A 20,585-nucleotide genomic window follows, 5' to 3' on the forward strand; every position below is an offset into this window, starting at 1 on the left:
CTCTCGCGCGCGCTCTCTGTGTGTGATTTGTTTGTAAAAGTCTATATGGTCCTTTAAAACTCTTCATCTTTATACTGAGCTATGACTTCCCAGTCTCATGATTTTTATTCAGAGAACGGGAATGGTAGGGAGCACATTTCCTTTTGAGGATTTTCTGTTGTTTTGTATGGATCAGTACAGAGAGGTCAAAAATATTGGTTATTGATTCATCAAGCTATGCTGAGCAAGAAATATTTTAGGACACAATGAAGTTGTTCATCACTTTTATTGTATAAGACTGCTGATACTACCTTTTGTGCATTTAGGTTTTTAAGGTTGGCTATCCATAGAATGATTATGACTGTTTAATATGCTGCTACAACTTAAACTAGCTGTAGTCTTTTCTTTTTAAAGTTTCCAGTACTGGTTTTAATATATTTAACTTTAAAAGCTTGAAAGAACACTGTCTCACTCTATCATTAAAAAAACTGTTTCTTGTACCCACATACAGGAACTACCATGTACATAAAGACAGCACACAATAATTCAATTATGTGAATATTTCATTACAGTGTTACATTTAACCATTTTTTAGGGGCCTTGAAAAGTAAAGAATAAAAAAGCAGGAAGGGAGTGGAGGGGAATGGAAGGATGGAGAAGGGAGGACAGAAAATATATTTCAGCTAATTGGTATATGTAGGATTCTTTACACTTTATTATTTCTTTCACAAACAGGTCATTTACCTATAGGTTTATATTATAATTAATATCATGATAATCGTCACTGACATCACAATAAGAATGTAAAATTTCAATACTTAAGGAAATACACAAGATATAGCACCTAGTGAAAATTCAAATAACAGTAGGGCCAAGAAAAAATAGCAATGAATTGTTACCAAATATGAAACATAAAAATATGTATATTAGAAATAAACTTCTTTTAAAATTCTCTGCAGAAAAGTCTTGTGATACTTAGCTTGATTCTAATTGTTGCTATTTAACTAATATATAAAATTTAACATCAAATTATACTGAAAAAAATTTGGAATAGATTTAAGATTTTTGTGAAACATTAATAATTCTGTGATTTAATAAGCTACTCATAATATTAAAAATTTTATTAAAAATTAAAAGTGTATTAACATAAACGAGTAAACCAAAAACATGATTACTTCTTTTCTAGTCATATCTATTCAGTGGCAAGCATCAAAGATAGTATGAAAAGTTCAATAGATACATGTATATTTCCATGTGAAGACTGCATTTGCCAGTATTAATGGCAGCACAGACAAAAGTGTTTTGACCAAGAAGTCTATATTTGTTTTATAATATAAAACAGCATATAGAGCAGCAGTTCTCAACCTTCCTAATGCTGCAACCCTTTAATGCAATTCCTGATGTTGTGATGACCCAAACCATAAAATTATTTTTATTGCTACATCTAAGTGTAATTTTGCTACTGTTATAAATCATAATGCAAATATCTGATATTCAGGATATATTTTCATTGTTACATATTGAACATAATTATAGTGCTAACCACAAAACTATGTGTTACAAAAATTACGATATATTGCAAAAATTTATTTCTAATGACAAGTGAAATTTTGTCTTGAAGTAAGAGTAAAAGCCAACTCCGTTCAAATGCTTGACGTTTTCTTTTTTCTTTTTTTTATTTCCTAGAAGATCAGCAATTCTTGTGGAAATCCTTTCAGGAGCACAACGGAGATTATCTTCCACAAGTCTACTTCTGTATTTAGACTTGATAACAAGGTGGAAAGCCCTGTTTCACAAAGATATGATGTTGGAAATAGAAGAAGAAGGAGCCTCAGTCTCAGGTGAAACACAATATTACTGTAAACACTTGATTCAAAATTTTGTAACTAGTATTAAAGAGAATCAGTTCTCACTACATTTCTGTTAATAAATTCAATGAATTCCTCTTGTACTGTCTCAGGAACATCTTCAACTTTGACTGTGAATGGGCTTCTAGCAAGTGCAAATGGGGAGTCAGATAGATTTGGAAAATAATATGAAGTTTCATCTGCAAGGTCGTGCAGGTGTTCTTTCACGGAGATTATCACCATAATTCCTTTGTCTGCCTCAATATCATGTTCCCAAAGAAAGAAAGCAAGTGAGGTAAGCAATATGCATATTTATTTCCCCCTCCTCTCTCTGTCTCTCTCTGTCTCTTTCTCTCTCTCTCAACAATGCTGACATTTCATTTGGAATGAATGGATATTTTCAGACAAATTGAGACTTTTGCATTTGGTTCTCACAGTGATAAATTTAACTCATTCGCAATGGCAGCATCAACCAAGTAAGCTGTTTTCTACAATTCTCTGTCACCACTAAAAAGTAATCTGAAATGCAGTCTTGCTTTCTGATTGAAAATGTTTTTAATTCATCATAAAGCTCAAAAACACTTTTTAAAACTTTTTCTCTTGACAAACATTTCATTTTAATGTGAAATAAAGCTTCGCTCTGTGTATCCAAGTCATTACACAGTTTCAAAAACAGTCTACTTTTTAAAGTACTTGCCTTTACAAAATTGGCAGTACTTAGGAGGCGTTTGATTACTTCTTGTAACTCTTGTGGCAGTGTCCTCATTGCTAATATTTGCCAATGTATCATACAGTGTGATGGAGGAAGGTCATTGGTTAAATAATAAAAAAACTGCCTTGGCCCATTTATAGGCCAGCCCTTAGGTGGGTGGAGTAAACAGAACAGAATGCTGGGAGAAAGAAGCCAAGTCAGGAGTCGCCATGATTCTCTCTCTCCAGACAGACGCAGGTTAAGATCTTTCCTGGTAAGGCAGCTCGTGGGCTACACAAAATATTAGAAATGGGTTAGATCAATATGTAAGAGCTAGCCAATAAGAGACTGAAACTAAGGGGCCAGGCAGTGATTAAAAGAATACAGTTTCCGTGTAATTATTTCGGGGCATAAGCTAAGCCATGCGGGCGGCCGGGTGCCAGGGACACAGCCCTGCCACTTTTATTACAACACAGTGAGTCCCAATGAGTTCTGGTGACTCATTCAGTAGCAAACATTGAAATCTAGATGGACATCCAAGCATAGCTCGAGCACCATCTATGCAAATACCACAAACCTATCCCCAAGACTTCCTGTGCTCTTTCAGAAACAAACCAACTGTGCCAAAAACATCAAGTACCTAGTTGTTGTTTCAAGAACTTCACAAAAACTAACTCATCTTTAAAGTAGCCATCATTAATAAACCTCATGTAACACAATAACTGTGAAGAGTTTATAATGTCTGTAGATTCGTCAAAGCAGATTCTAAATATCAAAAGTGGAACATGAAAGGGAGAGTCAGAACTCCAGAATTGGTACAGGACCTACCCAGACACTAAATTCTTAGGACTAAGGAAGTTATTACCCAGAAGGGGCAAAGTAGGAGTGGGGGGAGGATACAAAAGCAGCAGCAGCAGTAAGCACAAGCAGGGAGCAATAGAGGGTGCTTATGCAGGAACGGGCTTCAGTGAATAACAGGGAGTCTTTGGTACTGTGAGTTGGTAAATCCTGTTTGGGAATATTAACCAAATAATAAATTTTAATTGTTGAACCTTGGTGTTTTGTGTTAGGAATAAGCCAGTGGCCAAATAAGGTACTAAAACTTGGTGAATAGCTTCAGCAATGTAACTTTATTTTTTTGTAAGGAAGAGTAAAGGGGGTAAATGGGAAAACATGTCTATAATGTTTGCCGTGCAAGATCCTGTTAGAGCCCCTTCAGAGCAGAGTTTATTTCATGAATAACCTGATCAAAAATATTAGCAGACAAGGTATCTATTCTACTGTGGACACTGTCGTTACATAATGAAATTGTACTCAGTTGCAAATCAAATGAGTCTCCAATCATAACTCAATGACTTTGGCTAATGGCAACAGTAAATTTTCAGCAATTGTGTGAAGTTTCATAGCTCTGGGGATTCTGAATGCCACCAAATATGTAGCTTCAATGGCTTCTAAGCTTTGTTTGTAGTACCAGGATCAAGGCTGGCTTTCTTGAGTTCATCGGCTTTGCTTCTAAAATAGTTAATATCCTTGATGGCCAAGCTCAGATGCTTGCTGTCAAAATGACACTTTAGGTTTTTTTTTTTTTTTTTTTTTTTCCTGAGACAGGGTTTCTCTGTGGTTTTGGAGCCTATCCTGGAACTAGCTCTTGTAGACCAGGCTGATCTCGAACTCACAAATATCCTCCTGTCTCTGCCACCTGAGTTCTGGGATTAAAGGTGTGTGCCACCACTGCCCAGCCAAAATGATACTTTAGTTTGTTCAACTTTATAGAGTCAGTTGATAGAGCTTCTCAAAAAGTGAGTCATTGTAGTTTCTCAATTCATGTTGTAATTATTGAGGTAAAAACCAAACTGTAAAAAGTATCACTACATTTTCTCATCTAAACGTTCTTCTCTATGAGATCTGTTGCCATAGGATGGCTTTCTAATGAAAATAATAAATATGTTTAATAATACAAATGATAATACATGGAATAGTTCAGTAAATATAGTTCATTGAAGTTATTTTTACTATTCTGTTGTTTTTCTTAATACCTGTAACTATCACAAGGGGGCAGTATTCACATCAACCATGGCTGAATGTAAATGGCATATACGTATCCAGATTAAGTTCCCATGGATACACACACACACACACACACACACACACACTAGAAGTTGATGATTTTACAATACTTGGTTTTACATTTACTTAGTATGTATAACTCAATGAATGTTATTTTATCGCAATACTGCTGCTTTCAACAGAGTAGCTGTAGAAACACGTGTGCTGATTCACATTACATGATGGCTCCAGCCCGTCATATACACCTGTGTTTGTTTGGGTGTGTGTGATGATGGGTGTCTGCATGAGGATGTCATCACACTGGGTACTCATAAATTGGCATAATTTGCATGTGGGCAGACTGGCAGAAGAGTAATGCCTCAGGACCTAAATGCATTTGAAACATGTGTTTTCCAATGTGTTTTGGCTACTCCTGTGAAATTGTCATTTGATCCCCCGAAAGATCTCTACCCACAGGTTGAGAACCGCTGATCTAGGAGGAGCCATTCCATAACTGGTTGGTTAGAGTTGATATGGACCAACGCTGTTACTGATACAATATTATGTATATTACTTTCTCGAATTTTAAAGATTTGTTTTGTTAACTATGTGAATTTGTATTTGTCTGCTTATGGAAGCATGTATTTGAGTGCCAGTGTTCAAAGAGGCCAGCATAGGGCATTGGATTCCCCTGAAGTGGGAAGATAGAGTATCTCAGGTATAGAACAAGACTCCTATGAGATTACTGATGACCTGGCTCAACCATAGTCAGCCCAGAATGTCTGTTGACACAGCCTATCTGTCTCTTGAGATAGTCTGTCTTGCCTTATTCAATTAATATCAGGAAGGAGAGCCTATAGACCTGCCCGTAGCCCCTATAACAGCTAAAATTCCACCATCCCTAAGTCCTTCACCCTGTCCATATAAAGGGTTGCAGCCAATTTCTCCTTTGCAGACTTCACTGTTTCCCCTGGGAGAGAGGCTTCCCTCGTTGTGTGTGCTAGTAAGCACAGTCTCTTCTGGTTAGGTCAGAATGTGGCCTCTTTCCTCTCTTCTTTCCTTTTAAACTGCTTCAGAAATCTAGCAGTTGTTTAACAGCTGATATTAATGCTGCATACTGAGTTCCAGTCCTGTCAAAGGACAACAGGGACTTTTAAGTGCTGAGCCATCTCTTCAGTCCTTTCATTTTCATTTTGTCTTGCTTCATATCAAACTCAGAGCCTTGGGAAGCTATGCAGATATTTACCACTAGGCAATACCGCCTTCCAGTTTGACCCTCCTATGCATGTGCATTCCATTCCTAAGATGGTCTTCTGGTCATATGCTAATTTTATAAGACTTATTCGATTCTGAAAGTCTAAATGAAGGAAGGAGAAATATTTAAAACACTCAAATCCATCAACTTAACAATTTAGCAAACTTGTGTGTCAAAGCTATTCTGAGCACGTACAATCTAAGAAATTGGATACCACCACGTAAACACAAGCCCATGTCACATGTTATTCAGCTCTGATCAACCCAAGTAAACAACAATGACATAGGGAGGAATGTCATATTTTGAACAACTACAACTTTTATGATAGAGATTTGCATTAGAGTTGAACTATTTAAATATTCATTTAAGTCTGCAAAGGTTCTTTGTCTTCCTCTCTTATAAGTCCTTTTGATTTGAAAATGTTCAACTGTTTTATGCCCTTGCAGCACTGGTAGATTTTTGGTTTCAAATCTCCTAGTGGTTTCTCTTAATATTGTAATATATTTCAGGGTATTAACATTTGTAATTGGCTCCTTTAATAAAATATTGCAAAAGGCTATTTGAATTTTTGGTTCCCACTAAATTTTATGTTATTTTCTTTTATACCTTTCTTTTATACCTTTATCTCACTTCATTCCCTACTCTTGCTGCATCAGATTAAAATCACTATGATTTTCTATTTGACCTTTTACCTTCATCACTAGGTATTTTTTGTCTTCTTTCAATCTTAATTAAAATACATCTTCTTTATGTTCTTTTAGAATTTTATTGACGCATCACAGTGGATACTTTTTCTTCTAACTTGTCTTACTTTGAGTTTCTTTTTAATAGGAACCTTTATGTTTTAAATCAATCTGTGATTCTCTCTGGCATCGTCTTTTTTATTTCTCTGTTTCTTTTCTATTTTATGCACATGTGAAACTAAGGAAAAAGTATAACACAGACACTCATTATTATTAATGTTCCTTAACACTTTAATCATGTCACTGTTTTTACACTCCAGTGGCCACCCCAGGATCAGCAGAGGTAACTGTTGGGTAAGTGTGGGTAATGATATGCTCTGGCAGCAGAGCTCGATGATACTAGCTAGCTCCCTGGACTGAGCACCAGGATTTGAGTAACTTTAATTCATGTGACTATTAGGTAGATAAAGGACTAAGCACATTCACATGCCCTGACTAAAGCACAAAAGGACATAATGATTTCCGTTCTTTCTTCTCACTCTTAAATCTTCATTGAGATGTCACTATTTCCACAAGAGCATATAAATTGTGTATGTCTTAACTTCATTATTCGCAGCACGAAGACACTGCAGAGACCATTTCCTGAGGCAGCACATACCGAAAGGTCATCCTGAGAACAAATGCAAGAATGCTCTCTAATGAAGATGTCTCTAGAGTAGACACAGTCTACTGTGTTGTTCTTTCTAGTTCAGATGAGCATTGCTTTTGAATGTTATGCCTGTGGATAGCCTTGACTTTCTGAGTATTTGTCTAAGCTTTTATAGGAATGTCTTTCCTAGAAATTAAAGTGTTTCCATTTATTTTTATTTTATCTATAACTGACATAGGAACTAGAATAACACTTTCTGTGTATGGGTCCTAACAAACAATATTAGTATATAACCATATTAAATTATATGGGTAATGTTACATGCTCATGTTGATAGTCCCAACAGTTTCTAAAGAAAAAAAAATTCCTTTAGTCTTCATAATGGTATGTTCTCAATTATAAACTGTGAATAAATTAATATGCACCATTCAATAAAGGCTTAGACAAAAGTATATGTAGGTATAATTTTTAAATAAGTGTCCATTTATACCTGTACAACATATATACATATCTTATTTGATTATTCAATAGTCAAATGTGAGCTGGTTTTTATATGAACAAATTAAATCTCTAACTTGCAATCAATACACAGATTTTAATATTTTTACTTTTTGTATATTTGTTATTGTGATTTTCCATAATGTACATTATATTACAGGGCCAAGTGTGTTTGGAAATTGTTATTTGAATAAGTACATCTAAATTATTTTTCTTAGTTAAATTACTTGCCACATAGGAGGTTAGTTTTGGGAAACATTTCTATCACTACTAGGTCTTTGACCATAGGCCCATAGCATTTTTTTTTTTTGATTCAATGTCTTTGTATCTGGATTTTAAAAATTGAGTCTGCCACATAATAGTCCTGCAAAAATTAAGTGAGATGGTACCAAGGCAATGCACAAAAGCTATGCAATACATTCATAAATACCAAGCCATCTATAGAACAAATATGGATATTTCAAAGCATCAAATGTGTCCATATTTACTATACTTTATGTCTACGATCTCATATTCTTAAACATTTGATATTCCCAGAAAATGGCTATGGTGAATGGTTTTCATTTTTACTGTATTTGTTATAGCAGAGACATGCAAATGTTTGGGACTCATATGGTGCTCAGAGGACAACTCCTTCCAACTCATACTAGGCCTCCTTAGCTTTATTCCCCAGGGAAAGGTGAGTGCACCATCTCCTCTTCTTCAGCCCCACAAAGCAGGACAATCAGACGTTACAGGGAGTCAAGTCAATGCAGAAACTCAGTTTATTACTGTGAGCATCATCTTATATAGGTTAAGTGACATCATGTGATGTGGGGGTACCTCTAGCCAATGAGAGTCAGCCATGCCCTCCCTCTGGCTAGAGGGGCATCTACCTAGTTTTTGCTGTCTCATCCTCACTCAGTAGCTTTAAGACTGTCCTTCAAACTCGAGCCAGGCTTTTCTCTGTCCTACAGGCCTCGAGGTACAGGTCCTGAGATAATTTTGGCCCAACAACCTAGGATCTGTTCTGGGCATTCAAATGGTGTCATGAGGCTTATGTGACACATTCTTAACCAGAGCTTTTTCATCAACCTTAACAATAACATTTTAAACTAGATAAATTGTTATTTTCAGTGCTGTCCATGTATATAATCTGCAATAAAAATTTACAACATAAATGCTTCAAATACTTTTATTTTATGTTGTTCTGTTCTTTGTTTTTTATGTGACCTTTGTTTTTTTTTTTTTTTTTTTGTTTTTTTTTTTTTTTTAATGTGTCTTTGTAGTTCAGGCTTGTCTGGAGTTTCCTGTATAGCCTAAGTGTACTTAAATGCATCACTAGCCAGCATTAGACACTGAGGTGCAGGTACTAAAAGAAGCACCATGCCTCTCTTTCTGTCGTAAAAGTATGATTCTTCTCATTAGCTTTGATATATTACTGTTATGTAACAATGAGTAAATGTGTGTAAATGAGTAAATGGAGTTTTTCCACTGGCAATTGCATGATATTAAATTTTGGAAAGCATTAATTTTATTCAAATGTCTAACAGACTGCCCAACTTCAGGTTCTAAGACAGAAAATATGGTTTCTCAACCACTTTTTTTCTGACTAGAATCTATTAAACCGCTGTGGGTTAAATGAAGCAGTGATGGTATAATGGAGGGCTTATTCACTTGTTTGGATCATAACAAAAATATGCAATATTGCCTCTTTGGCATGATTTCCTACAGGGTGTTCAAACCTCTGGAAATGAGCTTTTAATTTTAATGTGTTTGTGGCTACACTGCAATCACACACTATGTACTTATTTCAATAAAATGTATGTAATTCTCTTAGAGGAAAATCTATTTATACTCAGGTGGTGGGCAAATAGGAAAATTCCATCCAGTCAGAGCATCCCAGTAGAAAGAGATGTGCAAGGGAGTTTTCTGCCAAGGAATAGGAAACAGACAATGGAGAATTATGGTGTTGGTATCAGCAATCATGGCTAGTTAAAGAGGTCTTGGATGAGAATCCAGATTTTACCTTGGAGTCTACCCCACTGGGCTATGAGCTTTGTAATGAAAACACAACACCCATTTGTCACTTATAGTATATGTTGGAAAAAATCACCTTAAGAATTTCAGTTTCCAGGACTAAGTACAATATCACCCCACTGGTAGAATGTGTAATCAGAAGGGGCATGGTAGTATAGAGGGAATCAGCTGGTAAAGAGGAGGGCTAGCCCTAAAGAAAGGGATTTGAAAAGCCATAGGAAGCCCACTACTATGCAACCCAATGTAAAAATAAATAAGGTAGTAAAGTACAGGTGCATTGAAAGAAGATGGAGGAATACTGGGCACTGAAAGGTTAGGCACGGTTAAGGATTAAAGAATGAAGAAGGTAGTGAGTGGGTCAACCAAAGTGAAGATGTATGAAAAAAGTCTTATGCACTCACTAGTTAGAGAGCTAATTTCAAAATGCAGACTTACTCTACATTGGTTGGCAATGGTGCTCCTAGAAGATATGAATAATTAAATGAAAATTATTGTAAAAATAATGGGATACAGCCCTGCGAGTTCTTAGTCATGGAGTCCACAGAAGTCTACAAAGAAATACAGGCTATTACCATTGCCCTGGGATACTGTCCTAGTTTGCATTGTTGCTGCTGCGATAAAACCCTGAGTAAAAATTTCTTAGTGTACGAAGAGTTTTATTTGGCTTACATGTTACATTTCATCATTGAGGGAAGACAAGAGAGAAGCTAAAATTAGGAACCCAGAATAGAAAATATAGTTACTGGATGGCTTCCTTTGGCTACTTCACCTATCTCTCTTATACAATCAAAGCCCATATGCCAAAGGATACCACCACCCACAGTGTGCTGAACCCTCCTGCATCAATTGGCAATCAGGAAATTCCCCAAAGAAGTGCTTGCAGATAAATGTAATGGAGGCAATTCCTCAATTGAGGGTTCTTCTATCCAGGTGTGTCATGTTGTAAACCAAGATTAGGAGGGTTGACTGAGAAGGCAAGGACAATGGCATTGGGTTTTGATTCTATTGCATGGACTGGCCTTGTGGGAGCCTGGTTTGTTTGGATGCTCACCTTCCTAGACCTGGATAAAAGAGGGAGGTCCTTGAACTTCCCATGGGGCAGGGAACCCTGACTGCTCTTAGGACTGGAGAGGGAGGAGGAGGAGGAGTGGGAGGAAAATGGGAGGTGGGGAGGAGGTGAAAATTTTTAATAAAAAAAGAAAGAAAAAAAGAAAGAAAGAAACCCAAGATTAGTACACTATGACAAGTATACCTTCCCAAACACATCACTGATAATCCATAACTTTCCTTTTTTGTTTGTTTCCAAATACTAGGTCAACATTAATATTACAATAAAAATTCTCAAAAATAGTCTTAAACATATCCACACTGAAAGGGCTAAGATTTTTAAAACAATCCAAAGTTACTTAACTATGGACTCATATGAAACCATATTACATAACTTTCTTATCCTAAGAAGGAAGAACCAGGACACGGTTGCAATGAGATGAAAACAATACCAAAATATAGTAGAGAAAAATCTCAGCATCTGGTATCCGGGGATCTTCTGGTTTCCAAGCAAGTTGGGTAGTCACACCTGTTCACTTCTGCCATCTGCAGCACAGTTTGTGAGGTAGGCAGGCTGACTGTACTACAAGTCTGTCCTTAATGGTCATCTCATGGTCTTGACATCTTTGACACCCTGGGTTCCAAACTGAAACCGAGGCTGTGTTTCACTAATGGCCTTCCTTAGTTCTAAGACTCACTAGCTATGCTTTTTTTTATATAAATCATGCTAGTATCTTGATAAGTTTTATCTTTTTATCAGTGAATTACAGACTTATAATTCTATTCTATAGATGAAATAATTTCATAGATGAAATAACTCTAATTCTCAATAAAATCACTTAAAAGCTGTAGAATTCACATTGTTTAGATTTTATCTAAATTGTTGTGTTTACCATGGGTATAATATAATTTTCTCCTTATTTCTATGAGGTTTCCTTGAAAGTAAATAAAAATACTTTCTGTCATTTTGTTTTGTTACGTTCATAACCACATCTCACTAGAAACAAGAAGAAAAAAATCAGTGTTATGCTTTGGTGAAGAATTTAAGCAATGGACAGGTGTTATAACCTGGAATTCTGGGTTCATTTCAACTTTTTATATACTAAACATACAACTAACTAAAACTCTATGCTTCTTTGACTTAAAAATAAGTTACTATTTCCATATTTGACACTTATTAAGTCTATGTTTTTGCATAGTGAACTATGCAAGGGACAGACAATATTAGATGAAAAGTCAAGCTTTAGAAGACTGTGTTTGTTCTTTTCACATTGCATCCGCAGCTTGTTATGATCTAAGGACTCCATGGAATTCAATTAAAACATTGAGACAGGTAGGAATCTGTGAACTACTGTCTTCCTTCTGAATTCTTAACATAGTTTTGTCATTTAGAAAAAAGCATATTTACTTGAGGGAAAAGTCTGATTTCTATCTTCGTCCTTTCTCTTAGTTTTCCCACAGTGTCTATTTCAGCTGGTGTTCTGGTACCTTTTGGCTTATACTTTAGATGTAAAACCTTTGTTGGTTGGTACACACTAGTGTGTCTACTGAGAAGATCCACTTTAGGGTCCAAAACAGACATTGTCTAGTACAAATGCACAATGCATCATTATTCTGGGGCATGGTATTAAGGGATAGTCACTTTAGAACGCTGTTTTCTTATAAGCATACTGGAATTTCAAGGAAAAACCATACAACTTCATTATTATAATGCATGTCTTCTCTTAGTTCATTCTTAAAATCTCACATTGGTGAAAGCAGGACCAAGAACTAGACCAAGAATGAAGAGAGAACTTTCATTCTTCCTATCCATCAAAGACAAGAGTATGGTTATACAGTATAGCTAAAGGAAAATGGAAAATTGATATCAGTAATTACATCACAACACATTTGTCTGCCAGGTAATTAGGTAGTTATTACTTAGGTTTTAAATATCTTACTCCTTATTAAGATAAGGTATATCTAGCTTTAATACATTCTAAATTTTAGTTAATAAATCGTCCTTGACAGATCCCCCCATTCTTGGGTAATGCAGACTTCAAGTATGATTTTCTGGGTTTGAATAGTTGGGATTAAAGTCCTCTGACGTTGTGTTGTGAATTTCCTAGCATTCTTCTGATTTAACACAGTAATTTGTCCGTTTATGTTATTAGAGTCATATCACAGCAGTACTTTCTCTTTGCCCCTGCGCCTTCCAGAATGTTGCAGTTTGATATTTTCAGTCTAAGCCTGCATATTTTGAGATGAGATGCTAATATTTGTTGATTTCCTCGCAATCTGTTATTGAGCAATTTGAAATAATTTTTTAAATATTGCATATAATTCTGGATTAAAATGTGAGGATTCCTTCAGTAATTAACTTGAAAACCTAATAATTAAACAAAGTGAAATTTTATTTATGATAGGTATAAATAGTGTTTTGTGAAGGCCAGTTTATAAGCAAATAATGAAGTAGATTGGTTTTAAAGTATAGGTTCAGTTGTTTATAATTTGACTCTCAGAAATCACACTTAAATATTTCCTAGATGCATTATAATTAAGGAATAACTTCTATATTGTTGTGTTTTTATAATACATAATGTAAATAGTCATCTTTTATATTAAATTTTATACTTCTGTCATCACCCGCTTGCTATAAATCATGAAAATTAGTTCACGATGTGCTTTTATAGTCATAGTTTTCAACACTTTTTAATCTTACAGCTTCTTTGATGTGAGCTAGGAGACTTGAAATACAAGTGTAATTTTATAATAGGTTTTTCTTTCTAAGGCAATAACTATGCATCAACAGTGGAAAATCTATTCAGGATAGTGAATATTCTTCATTATTTAATTCACAACAGGCATCTCATTGAACGTCAACATCTAGAGAAACTTCAGATAAGCACTTTCAGTTTGGTATAATGATTATCTAATAAATAAGAATGTTCTGAGTGTGTTGATTTGAAATCTTTCGGTGTTAATTAATGTGCTCATGTGCCTGCCATAATGAGGAGTCTAGTAGAATATTTGATTTACAACTATGATTATCTTTTACTGTTCTTTGAAAGAAAAGCAAAAACATATCTCTCTTAAAATGATAATTACAATGATTATAGTTATAATAATAACCTCTATTTACTGTGCTGCAGACAATTGCAGTATGCTTTAAATATAAAATCTGACATTAGCTTCTCATATCAAAGCTGTGAATTAGATACTACTATTTTCAGTCACTTTGTACAGATAAAATATCTACAAATGATAAGTTTTTAAGACAATACACCAGATCCCGAAGGCTCAGTCTAAAACAGGTGTAGTGTGTGTTCTTGGGCATGGGATACTGGTTTTCCTTGTAGTCATTACCATCAATATCATCATCAGCATTATTATTATTATTATTTTATTATTATTAATTATTTGTCGTGAGTTTATAAAACTCAGTAAGTTTCTTACCAAGGTATTTATCGTTATTGAGAGCCATGGAAATCCTGTAGCTGTATTTCTACAGTATCAGTCCCTTCAAGCATTAGAACAAGTCATAGATGGGGTAAATATGGGGGAGTGCCAACCCCAAATCCTGGCTGTGTTCCTGAGTGGTACCTAAGTTGACAGTCTGGGCTGCTGGGATCACCCCTCTCAGATGAGGATCAGAGTCAGCTCTCCCAAGTCCACAGAGAGGGTAGGGTCAACTTTCCCAAGTTTCTGGTGAGTTAGTGAGGCAGTTCTTCTATGAGGGGATGGGTCAGCTCTCCTGTGTTATTGTTATTGAGCCAATGGAGGGTGGGGACAGCTCAACCTAGTCCTAGCACTCAACAAGCATGTTGTTTAATTGGTCCCTATGTTAACAGGGCAAAGGATATCAACACAGACCTCAGCAGGACCATGACTCAGAAAAGGTCCTCAGAGACCAGCAGGGACACAAGCTTCCTCATGGCCTTGCGTGGTAATAAGAACTGTGGACAGCAACACAGACTCTGGCTGCAGTAGGGCTATGGATTTAAACATAGCCCCAGGCTGCACCGTGGGCTCTGATGTCATCATGACCCTGGGTGGGAGGGAAGGCCACTCAGATCTGTCTGGCCCTTGAAATATTTGCTTTGTTTTTATAAAAGAATTGTTTAAATTAGCCTTAAAGTCACAAGACAGTGAGTCAGTTTTGTGGTAGTTTACTATGTGGAAAATGATCAGAAATTCACATAAATCTACAATAAAATTTTGATAGACTGAAAAGAACCATCATTTCTTTAGCATGGAGGTCAAGGTAGTCAAATCAATTATAAAAGTTTTGTTAGAAAAGTAATTCTAACTTTGTGAGTCAACGTTAGCCTTATTAAGGATAAATTGTTTAGTTAGGACACTTTGTATTTATCCTAAAAGTCTGTTTACTAGAAACAACTGTGCTGCTTTTTTGTTGTTGTTATTGGTTTTGTTATTATTGTTTTCTTTTCAATTTTAAGATTACCTATGGTTATTTAATAAAAACTAAGCTGGTTAGATTACAATCAATGATTATTCAATGAATTATCACTAATTTTAGACAAAAATGTCCCTTTAATTACTACTATTGTTTACAGTAGAGCTACAATTTTTTTCTAACATCCTAAGCATTCTAAGTGTATCTCTCTAAGAAATATGGCATATTCTTAAGTTTTAATTTAATACAAATTTTCAATCATATGACAATTATTTTTATGATACCTTAAGTTCACCCTTAAAACACCACATTGCTAAATATCTCAGTCTCAAACAACTGCAAAAATATCTTCTCGCAAAAAAGCTTCAGAAGAAAGCCAGTATTTATGTTTTCAAAAAATAATGAGCTACTATTTAAATATTAGCTAACTTCTCTATGTCATGTTTAATAAACCAACTGTACTCAAGACAAGACTTCCTAAAAAATAGGGTTAATTTATCTCAAAGCTTTCCACTATATTGTAGCAGTTTCCAAATCTGATCCTCTTGATGACTTCTCTGTATCTTATGTGTTCAATTAGAAAACATTAAGATACTTCTCTTCTATGAATAAAAAAGTTATGACATTCAAGTTGAGATGCCAAAAGCTCACATCAGTCCCTACATTCTAGATCTCACAGGTTGAACCGGGAGATGGTCACATTTGTGAAACCATCCAGGTTGTTTTGCTAAGGTGACATTTTGTGAATTTTACCCATTTGTTCTTTAATCATCATTAATGCTTTCATCACTTTTGTTGTATAATCACTTGAATATACTACGGTTTAATATTAAACCCACCAATTGATTAAGGAGGCATTTACCTCCAAGCACGTTTTTATCTTAGTCTGATTAAACTCTTAATGACAATTATTTTGGCCTTAATCAATAATATGAATGTGAATATTAATTATAGCAATTTTCATTTGAAAACACTCTGCTAATGGTAATTATAATATGAGAATTATAACTGTATAACCTTTTAAACAAAATCTAAAAAGTACAGGCTTTTAGTAGTTCTCCTAGCAACCCTATTTTACCTCCATCCTTATTGTCATTTCAGTTTACCAAGCATTTCATGGATCTTTGTGTAGTTGAATGGACAGTTGTCCTTCCTAATGTGCAGCTGGGAAACGGAGGTGCACAGAGGTGCAGAAATTAGGTCTGAGAGTTCAGAAATTAGAGAAATTAGAGCTAGAAACAGATTATAGCAGAGATGGGGAATGTGAAGTCAGGTTGGAAAAAGTAGACTATTCTAGGTATGTGTTTTTCTAGGTGTTACATATGGTTAGTTGTCTTTTTACTTTCTGTCCACTGTAAATAGAACAGCCACCTTGACTATTACGTCTGCAACCATGACATTCTGTCAACCATGTGGTCAAGCAAACATATGTATAGCCCTCTGGAATTGTGAAAAAATAAATATCTCTGCTGCTAAACTGTTCTTTCAGATACTTTGTCAGATGTATTCTAAAAATATATACACGTTATGAATATGTGATAGATACAGTGATATGTGATACTATATAAATGTTCTTGCCATTGAGTCTTACAGATCATAACTTTTAAGTGTGTTTATTACTCTATGAATATAGTCAAATTTCCTTTATGGTATAATTATTTTAGGTAATTGCACTTGCTGTGGAAATGTGAACCTTAGAAATGTGTTAGTCATGACTTTACAGTTTTTTTGTTTGTTTGATTTTTAAGAGAGTTTCTATATGTAACTTTGGAACCTGTTCTGGAACTCTCTCTGTAGACCAGGCTGGACTTGACCTCACAGAGATCCACCTGCCTCTGCCTCCCCAATGTTGGGTTTAAAAGTGTATGCCAACACTACCCAGCTCCATTTTTTAAGTGATTAACAAATATGAAAACATTGGAGGAAAAATGATCTCCAGGTGATGAAAATAGATAAGAAGTTCTGGCCGTAATTGGGCATGTGTGCTAAATAAGACTACATATTGTATGTAGGAATTACATATTATTTTATTATCACCAGACTGTCCTCTTCAGATGATAATATCAAGTTAAATAAAAGTAGAAAGTTATTGAAAGATACAAAAATTGTTACTCCACTGGGGAATTAATAGAGGGCTTAAGCAGGACCAAAACATTATTCTGCTACAGAATCCAGACATTGATAAACAAGAGACCCATGTAATCTAAAACTTTAAGGAGCAAGGAAGATACAATTTCACACTTCATGCAACCATAGACATGGGAGATAGTTCACTCAACAGTGTAGCTCAGTTTGTGATTCTTTTTAAATATCTGGTTATGTTTAAGAAAATTATTAGTTTTCCATGGCATTTCACAAATTTAAATCAAACACTGAAAAAGGCTGAGGCTTGAGCACCATGAATTCAAAGCTTGCCTAGGCTGCATAGGGAAACAGTGTCTCAGCAAACAATCCTACAAATAACACATGCAGCATTTTTTTCTTTGAATTTGTTATTATTCTCTGTGATGTGATGGTAGCTGATATAGGAGATACTGTATTTAAGTTAAAATTTAATTTACCAGGTCATGCTAAAGAATATCCAATACTATAAAAGCTATTCTGAAAGAGTTTATATGCCTGGTGCAGAAGGAGAAGTTTGTAATCTCCACACTCCAGACATGAAAACACAAGAATTGGGAACGTGAAGCCAGTTGTAATGCATCATAAATATGAAATCAACCTCTGCGTTGCCAGGAAGATTTGTCTGAAAAATCCAAGTGCTCTAGATTTGGAAACAAACTCAAGATAATGAAGCTGATGAATCATATGACAATGTTAAGTTTGTATGTAGATGCTTTATATGTATAAATACCTGTAAAAATTATTCAAATCAATAAATCAAAAAATAATCAAGAGCCAAAACAAACTTTGTGGAAAAAAAAATATATATATAATCATTTATAAGTAGTGCAATGCATTTTAAAATGATCAACCAAAAGTTAATCCTACGTGTGATTTTGATCATAGTGAAAACAAGATGATTAAATATATAAATATTTAAAGATAAAAGCAAATAATTGAAAAGTTTTCAGAGAATACTTATTTAAGAGAATCCAGTACTATACATGCCAATAGTTAAAGTATTTAAAATATTATGGATGTTATTACCAAGTACAGAATTTATTAATTGGAACATTCTTTATCTTTTTCTGTGGCATTATCTTGAATGTGTCATTCTACACAGGAGAGTGTCTACACTGTGAAACATTGAATACAAATATTACTAAAGAAAGACCAGCAAGGCACCTGGGACTCCATGCAGGGACCTACTGACACATGGCTGGCTATGGGGGGCAGAGTCCAAAATTCCTTTCTTACATCCTAGACTCTAGCCTAGAACCCCATGCCCGAAGCTACCAAGTTCTTCTGGTTGCTGTGGCTGAAACCCCTTTCCCCTAGTTCGAATATGTTATTATTAGCTTTCTGTTTCCAATGGTTTCTTTCACTGTTTAAGGATTTTTACGCAGAGGGGATGGGCTTGGTCTTGCCCCAACTTAATGGGACAGACTTTGTTGACTCCCCATGGAAGCCCTTATCCTTTGGGAGGAGTGGAAGAGGAGTGGACTGGTGGGGGATAGGGGGTTGGGAGGGAAAATTGTGGTTAGAATGTAAAATAATATATATATATATTTAAAAATCCCTTTTCACAAGTTAGAAGCTTAGCTAGGTGGGGTCTTGCCCTGAGGTGACTACTCTCTTTATTACATTTAGTGCCATTAAACTTCCTGGTGCATGCTCCTTTTTTCTCAAACTGTATATTACATATTTTTCATTGCTCACTTTGTTCTTTTTCTTTATAGAACTATACAAGAGTGTACACAGTCACCACTGTCTTAAAATCCCTGTCAACACCATTAATCCAAAACTCTTCACTTTAGCTTTAGACAGATTTTTCCACAAGGTTAGAAAGCAGCTACAGTGTTAGCCCAAATATCAGAAGTCTCCAAACTACTCACTAATACTCTCCTCCTCTGAAACCTGTTGAACTAGGCACTCATAAGCTACATTGCTTTCAGCACCACTGTCTTCTATGTTTCTATTTGTATGTCCCTTTCCAGTTGAAGCGTTCAACTGCTTTTCTACTTCAAAGTCATCCAGAAGTCCACATTCTGCCCACAAGCATCATGGTCACATGCTATCACAGCAATAACTTCTGCCTTAGTAAGTGTTCTCTTACTGTGAAGAGATGCCATGTCCAACTCTAAAAAGAAAGCATTACAGTTTTAGAAGTTTAAAGCATTACTCTCATAGTTGGGGGCATGGTGGCAAATAGGCCTGTTGCTGGAGGAGAAGCTGAGAGCTCTACATTTGGATCCACAAACAGCAGGAAGAGAGAGACTTTGGCCTTGGAATGGGCTTTCAGAAACCTTAAAGCCCGTCTGTAGTGATACACTCAACTGGGGTTTTAGTTAAAGGCTGCTATGACAGAGAGCAAACCCAATGTAAATGTTGACTAATTACTCAGCCTGGAACTTTCAGTAAAATAAGCATATCTTCTCTGCTGTGTGACAATGGTCTGTGCCCTGTCACTTGTATGATAAATAAATGTACATGGGCCAGTAGTCAGGCAGGAAGTATAGGGAGGGCAACCAGGCAGGAAGTAGAGGTGGGGCAATGAGAACAAGAGAATTCTGGAAAGAAAAGTTTCAGTTTGCAGTCATCACCCAGACAGAGAGGTAGCCAGACACAGAGCATGCAGTATGTGACTGCCTTGCTGAAAAAGGTAGCAAGCCATGTGGCTAACACAGACAAGAATAATGGACTAATATAAGATGTAAGAAATGGTTAATAAGACGTCTGAGCTCATAGGCCAATCAGTTTTTAATTAATATAGATCTCTGTGTGATTCTTTGGGACTTAATGGTTGAGGGACCTGGCATGACAGAAACCTCAATCAACATCTCTATAACCATGTACTCTGAAAGACAAGACAAGGTGCAACATGTGACATTGAAAGAGGAAACTTTCTCCACTGAAGAGAGAAAACCTAAAGTAGAAATTTAGATAACCCACATTAGCTGGAACAGTCTTGAAAAGTTCAAAAGTGTTTGGTAGCACTCATAGTTTCCTATTATGACAGTTGCTATAAACCATTTGTCCTTTAGAATTTGGGCTGATTGTATATACATGTGGATGTAGAAATAGGACAAAATTATGACTCATTGTTAGGGTAAAATATTGTCTGAATTAGGTACTTTACTCCCTGACAAAGACAACTTTAGGTAGAAAAGTTTATTTTAACTCATTGTTTCAGGACTCAGTACATCATGCCAGGGTGATGCAAGCCAGAAAGATTGTGAAGCAGTTGGTCACATTCTAACAAGAGTGGTGAATGCTCATGCTCAGCTCAGTGTTCATTGTTATTCTTCCATCTATACTCACAATGAGTCAGTGTGAGCTAAAAATTCCTTCACAGAGTCACCAAGAAATTTA

This window comes from Chionomys nivalis, chromosome 16 (assembly GCF_950005125.1).
Source record: "Chionomys nivalis chromosome 16, mChiNiv1.1, whole genome shotgun sequence".
Classification (NCBI taxonomy): Eukaryota; Metazoa; Chordata; class Mammalia; order Rodentia; family Cricetidae; genus Chionomys; species Chionomys nivalis.